A 7,905-nucleotide genomic window follows, 5' to 3' on the forward strand; every position below is an offset into this window, starting at 1 on the left:
TCAAGTTGGTGACATTAACTGGCTCCATTTTTGTTTATTAATTTGTTGCCATGTCCATTGAACTTAAAAGCTTGTTTTAAGTGTTTCAGTAATGGGGTGCTGAATTTTACAACCAACATTTGCAAAATACCTGACACTTAAACTGTTAAGTTTTCATTAATCAATCTTAAAGCAGGTTGCTTTAATTTTTCTTTAAAACTGCGGAATAACAAGTATGGTCAGCGCCTAAGTCTCAAGTGACCGGCTCGAACTGAACTTTCACATGCATCTACACCTGCTTAACCACACTCAGATCAACATAGAGTATTTTCAGCGCCCCAGAAAGCTCTCTGCTGTTCTCTCCCAGTCAGAATCCACCTCATGGGGAATGTCACTTCTCTATTTTCTGTTACGATAGACGTTGCCTGTTTTTGAGTTTCATGTCAACATAATCGTACAATCTGTCCTCTTTTGTGTCTGACTTTTTTCACTCTGTCTATGTTGTGTGTTCCAGTAGTCTCTCGTTTCATCGTTGCAGCAAATCCCCTCACCTTCATTACTTGTTTGAGATCAGTTGTCTGCAATACAGAACTGATGAGTAACCTTGCCTGACTTTGTGCTTGCCGGAAACCAAGGCTAATGTTGATGGTGGATGCCCTGTTGCTTCCTTTTAACTCCCGGGTTCAAACCATGTCTTAGTTTTTCTGATTGAAACTTACATTGTTAAAATGGCAGAAAGAAACAACCTTAAGAAATATCCAGAGATTCTAAGGTGTGGTCATTTGTTATAGACAGAACAGAATGTAGCTGGTCTTCTATCCAGTTATGCCTCTTTCTTTTAGAAACCTCAGAAAGAAAAACAGAAAAAAAAGGTCAGTGTAGAATCAATTGCAGTCTAAGAAAGGAGTCAATAAACTTTTTATGTAGAGGATTAGGTAGTAAATATTTTTTACTTTGAAGCCCACACATTCTCTGTCCCAAGAGCTCAACTCTACCATTATAGCGTGAAGACAGTCATTGAAAATATGTAAGCAAATAGATGTGGCTGTGTCTTCAAAACACTTTATTTACCAAAAAAAAAAAAAAAAGGCAGCAAGCCAATTAGGCCCACAGGTTATAGTTTACCAGTCATTGGTGTAAGAGGATGTATAGAACACCAGCAATAAGAAAACCTTTGAATTACAAATGTTTAGGCATTCTATAAATCTCAGACAGGGAGTAAATGCATGAAAGGGATGATCATTCAGCTGAGAAGGGTAATTCTGCCTCAGTGTTCTGGCCCCATCATGAACACAGTCCAGCGCCTATTGTTAGAGGGGGAATACCCTTTCCTTTCTCTACTCCTGTTTTCCACAGTGAGAAATTTCCCCTTAACACCTGGGAGGTGGAACCGTTAATGAGATTGGCCAACATAAGAAGGCAATTGAGTATGCTTCACAATCTCTGCCTTGCTTCTTTCCTTGAGAGGAAGTTGCTTACAAAGACCAGACAATCTCTCCTGTGGCCTCATGCCTACACAGAACCCCAGAGAGTGAGGCTTGATTCCATCCAGGACTACCTGCTCCTAGGTAAGAAAGTCTGCCTAATCTGAGATTTGATATTGGCAAGCTGACTTGTTGAACGAGACTAAAGCTTTGTTCTCTGGTATGGCCTCTGTCACTAATAAAGACAGCATTTCGGCCTCCATTATTTCTCTTCAAACTATTCATAAGCTGGGTAAGGGGAGAGGGACGATTCAACTAAGAGATGCCAACTAAGAGACTCCAACATATAAAACAAATTTTAAATTTAATGCTCTCGTTATAGAAAGACAAATGAAATACTATAAGTCAGGTTGCAGACTATCAAGAGAAATGAAACAGAAATGAATTAAGTCTTATTAAACTTGTAACCCAAACCTGGTCTACCTCAATTCCTAACTGAATACTTCACCTAACTGAATGAATACTTTACCTCAATTCCTAACTGTATACTTCACCTAAGAAAAATGAAGCCCTCTCTGGTAGAAAATAATATCATTTGGAGAGGCTATCTATGGTTCTTTTATATACAATGTGTGATATATAATGTAAAAATCAATAAAATTTCAAAGTGAAAAGACACTATAATAACCGATAAAAAGTATAAATAAAAGATAGAAGCAGTCTAACAAATAATCCAGATATTGGAATTAGCAGACAAGGACTTTAACTATGACTACTATATAAAAGTAAATGAAGGAAAAGATGAACAAAATGTATGAAAAATGGAACTTGCCAATATAGAATTTATTTGTAGATTGAAATCTATAACAAGAAACATGCACATTCTTGAACTGAAAAATATAATAACTGAAATTAAGAACGTATGGGAAGAATTAGACAGAAGACTGGATAAAAAATAGAAATAAAAAATTAAGGAAAAATCAGTAGAAAAAATATCCAAACTGAAGCTCAGCGAAAAAATAACAGAACTTGACGTAAGAGACTTGTGGGACACAGCAAACTGGAGCCCTAGATGGAAAGAGAAAAAGAAGAGTGTCGAAGGCATAATTGAAGAGAAAACGGCTAAGAATGAAACACATTAAACTACAGGTTCAAGAAACTTGGAAAACCACAAGCAGAATAAACACAAGGAAATTCATATTCATTCACATTTTTGTCCTGCTGAAAACAAAGGACAAAGAGAAAAAAGCAGTTAAAGTAAAAAATATGTCTTTCGGAAGTTGCAGTTAGATTGACAGCTAATTTTTCAATGAAATTATAGAAGTCGTAAAATAGGAACAGCATCTTTAGAATGCTAAAAGAAGAAAAAAACCTGACAGCATAGAATTTTATACCTAATGAAAATATCCCTCAGAAAAGAAAGTAAAATAAAAGCATTTTCAGGCAAACAAAAACTGGGAGCATCTGTTGCCAGCAAATCTATACTCAATGAAATACTATAGGAAATTTTTCTGAAATTGAAAGAAAATGATTCCTGAAAGGAGACTAGAACTGCCAGAAGCATTGAAGAGCACTAAAGAAGATAAATAATGAAAAATACAAAGCACTATTGCATGTATAAACTTGTAATAATAATACCGTCTTAAGAGTTTTATAACGTACACAGGAGTGGCACAAAGGGCTGGAAAGAAGTGAGAGAGTTAAGCTGTTGTAAGGTTCATGTGTGGTTTGTAAACATTAAACACACTAATTCAAAGTAGACTAGCATAAGTCAAGGGTGCAGAAGGTAGTCTCTCTCACTAAAAAGTACACAAGAATTTCTAACTTAAAAGTTTATGGAGAAAATGGACTCATATGATTGAGATGATAATAGTGGTTATTTCTGTGGGGAAAAATTGACTGGAAGTGAAGCACAGGGCAGCCTGGTGTTACACTGAAAATAATTTCTAATTTGATCTGGGTGGCAGTTATGTAGATATATTTAAATTATAAATGTATGTATGTTATATGTGGTTATATATAATTTATTTTACTGTATAAATATAATTTATCATATATAATAAATAATTATCATACACAATTACATAAAATTTAAAGTTCATTATAAAAATAATATGGGAACATATAATAATATATAAATATAATAATTATGTAAATATAATTTGTAGTGTATATAATATACACATTTATATATAATTTCATTGCGTTATACTCAAGTTTTGTGTACTTAACTGTGCAAATCAAACTTCAATAAGAAATTAAAATATATCGTCAGAAAAATAAGAGAAATATATCTATGAAACAAGAATAGGATGCTTAACATGGAATAGACTGGAGACAATAATGAGTCCTTGAAAACTAAAAATTGATAGAAATACAAATGATAGCAAAAAAGAAAAAAATAGTAATAGAGCCAAAAGATTAAGTATAAGACATCTCTCTGAAAGTAGAACAAAAGAATATATTCCACGGGAGAAAAATGTAACAAAATTAGAGACACAATTCAGACGCTCAATATTTAGCCAAAAGGACTCTCAGAAAGATAGACTGGAGAAAATGAAAAGAAGAAAATTATTGAATAGGTAATTCAACAGAATTTCCAGAACTGGAGAACATGAGTCTCCAAATGAAAAATTCCGCTGAGTGTCCCACAGGATCAGTGGGAAAAGTCCAACATCAAAGAACACCATGGTGCAATGTCAGGACATCAGAAAGAAGAAAATATTCCAAGAATTTTTAGAGAGAAAAAGAAGGCCACACACCAAGTGTCAGGAATTGGAATGGAATTCAACACCTCAGCAAAACAGAGAGAGCTATAAGGTAAGGAAGCATGGGATCCAGGAATCAGGAATCCAACACAGGAGAGATGCAATGGGAACTTCCATTTCATCTGGTGATGGAGGAAAGTCCCAGGTAAAAACTGTACAGCAAACCTGGGGAGCATGCAGTCCAAACCCAAGTGGGTGCTCAGAGTATCAGATACCCATCGGGTATCAGAAGAAGCGTGGAATTGACGAAGATGATTTGGGGAAAATGGCATCGGGAGAGATTTTCCAGAGCTATTACTTTGAGGGTGAGAAAACTCTTAACAATCGCTCATAAAAAGCAAAGCAACTAAAGAAATAAAGCAATTAAGTCCAATAAAAAAAAAGGTAGTTTTACATTTCAGAAATTGTGATCATTGCATATTCTTTTGTTAACCAGTATATGGTCCAATATTGTTTAGTTATAATAGCGAAACGATTGAATATGGATCTTAACACAAATGAGCTAAAATTTTCACCTACTATACAAAGTTATAAGATAGATCTAAAATTGTAGACTCAAGAAATAGCAGTATCTGCCTTTATTCTTAAATTTGGAGAGAAATACCAGAACAAGCAACTAAATACGTTGAAAGCAGATATCCTGGGAAACAGGAAATGGATGAAACAGGAGATCCCTTTTTTTTTTTTTTTTTTGGTAATGTGATTTTTCACACTAGATTTTTTCCTCTGGCTTTATTTCGAAAATTGTGAAATCTATGTAAAAGTTAAAGAATAGTACAATGAATATCTATACTCTTAACCTGGATTCCACATTAGCTTTATTTCTTCCTCATTTTTTGTGAACCACTCAGAATGAGTTGAAAACATCATAATCCTTCATTCATAAATATTCCAACGAGTGTCTCTTGAGAACAAGGACATTCTCCTCCATACTCCAAATATCATCATCACATCTAAGGAAATTAACAAGAATCACCTATGATCCCCTATGTGGATTAATGTACAATCCACAAATTTCCTCAGTAGTCCCCCAAATGTTTATATACATTTTTTCCATCCAGGGTTTAATCAGATAAAACAACCAAGTGTTGTTTTATCTCCTTGAACTTTTAAATTATGGACAAGTCCCTGCCCCACTGGGCTTTTTGTTGTTGTTGTTTTTCAAAACACTGACTTTTTTGAAGATGAGATTCCAGCAGTCTTAAAGAAAGGCTCTTGTGCTAGACATTTCCTTGTGATCTCATTAAGGTTCTGATTGAACTGTTCCCGTGGACATACATCACTTTATAAACATGATAAAATGGGGAAAATGGAGCTGGCATTTGTTTATGTCTATTAAAAAGACGGCGCTTTCTCTCTTAGGTTGCCTTAGGCTGAAGTTTGATGCCTTCCCTGTGCTAACTGGGTCAGCATGTGCTTACTAAGTGTTCCCTAACACAAGTCACTCCAGGAAACAGGTTAAACACCTTTTCTCCGAGAGGCATACATTTTCACAGCTTTTCATTTAAATTTCGTTCCCGGTGGGGATTTATTTTTTTCCTCATCTACCCAAGAAATTCTGTTACTGAAAATTCTTGTGTCAGTTATCTCAACCACAAATGGAAGTTGTCCCCGCACAAATCCCTTGGTGGCTGAATAGACTCGATTCTCCTGAGTGATAAAAGCGGGATGCAAAGACAGAGCACTGTGAGGACCTGAGTTCTGTACTGGGATCAGTCACGGAAACCCTGGGTGACCTTGAGCAAGCCCTAGACCTCTCCAGGCTTCAGTGTCCTTATCTAGAAAAAGAAGGGGGGCAGAGCAAGTTGATAATGAAAGGCACCTTTCAAACTTGGATTCTAAAGCGAGCAGAAGAGAAAGTATTCAGGGACAGCTAGCCACTGCACACCCAGTGGATGTCCCTTTTTACCTTCCTGACAGCCAGACTCGGCCACCCTCTGTACAAAACAAGAGGATCCCTGTCTGCGATGGGGAGACGAGAGGTGGGGGAGGACTCGGAGAGAAGCCAGTAAGGGCCAACGGTGCAGATACCAGTGCTAGAGTGGGTGACAGGAAGCCCCACCTTCCAGAGTGCAGCATGAAAATCATCTGAGACACAACTCTGACGTTAAAAGCAAAAGAAGTCACAAAGTATTCTCAGGACAGAAGAATTCAACAAACGTTTAATAAATTTAGCAGTGAAGGACTTTAGGAGATTCCATCCCAGTATATTGATTATTCTAAGCTGAAGACACTGGAAAACCAGAAGCTGCAGGGAGAGGCTCACCCTGGACACCCCCCCATCTGTCTAAAGCCTGACCCTCCAAGGGGACTCAGTGGTCATAAACCCCTCCCCAGGGACGTCCTCAACCTGGAAAGACTGACTCTCATCACAGGAGAGGGGAACACACCCAAACTGTCACAAGCCATCACGTCTCCCACCTACTGTTCTGAGGGCCCCTTCACTTCTCCTGAAAATCATTGCTCTCCCCTAATTTGGCCACACCCTCCTACCTTCACCCTATTGAGATGGTATATAAGCTCTCGAATCTCACCGTTGTGAGGGATTCCCACTTTTTGCCTATTATGCCCTCGTGCACTTACTATTGAACATGAATACATTTGTGTATCTTTTCACCTGTCGACCTGCCTGTTGTCAGTTTATCCCACAGACCCAGCCGTCCAACCAGGAGGGCAGAGGCAAAGTCTTCCCTGCCCTACGTGGAATCCCCAGGTGCAGGACCCCTGGTGGTCCCCGGCTGCCTTTATTACTGACGTTATTCCCTTCGAATTGCCATGGACGCTTTGTAAACCCTCTCTCAAAGCTGACCGATGGAAGGCGGAGGACATGGAGAGAGCCCCAAACAGGTCAGGGGGACCACGTCTTACCACCCATTCTGCAGTTGAATGGCGCCCTAACTGTGGGCCAGTCTCGTAGGCCCATGAGGCCACCACTGTCTCAACTATGAAATGGATGGGAGGGCACAGTAGATTGAGTCATCGCTCAAATTCTTTACTGCTCATTCTGAAACTTTGGGGGAAGCAAGAGACGATATTTTCTGTGTCGTTTGCACCCCTGTCATAGTGAATAACTGGCTGGATACCTACTTAATGGTGCTCCGCCTCTTCCTTCACTTACATGATCTGCTCTCTAATTGCTTTTCCTCTCTTAAATAGGTATTAAGAAAACATCCGATTTTTTCTTTCTTGGCTTACAGCCATGGTTTCTGGTCCCAGAGTTTTCTGAGCCTGTGAATAATTATGTGGTTTAACTTACGGATGCCCTGAAGGTAATAACAGAAATTGCTCATGATTCAGTTTTGCTTGTACTTCCCGTGCAAATCCCCCCGCCCCCACCCTCCCAACATTGGAATGATAAGATTAGCAATAATACTACTTTAACTTTACACAGAAATGTCCACGAGAGGGTCTTTCCCATTTCCCGTTTCTTATACCAGTGATGAACACAGGCTTTGATAGGAAGTAAAGGGAAGTAATTGTCCTGGGTAATGGCGGAGGGGCTCTTCAACACAGCTTTCTCATTCACTTCCCTGAAATCTCTGGATCCTCCTGTCAGTGCCCATAGATTTTAAGAGTCTTAAGAGATACATGAATCCATCATGACGCCTGGGTCTTTTTTGCGTCCTGAATCAAACAACTTGTTTAAAAAAATCATAGGACAACCAGAGGAACAGAGCATTGACTGGATTTTGGTGAAATTAAAGAGTTAGTCTCGTTTTAAGAGGCCATAAAGA

The sequence above is a fragment of the Pteropus vampyrus genome, unplaced genomic scaffold, assembly GCF_000151845.1.
Source record: "Pteropus vampyrus isolate Shadow unplaced genomic scaffold, Pvam_2.0 Scaffold114, whole genome shotgun sequence".
In the NCBI taxonomy this organism is placed as follows: domain Eukaryota; kingdom Metazoa; phylum Chordata; class Mammalia; order Chiroptera; family Pteropodidae; genus Pteropus; species Pteropus vampyrus.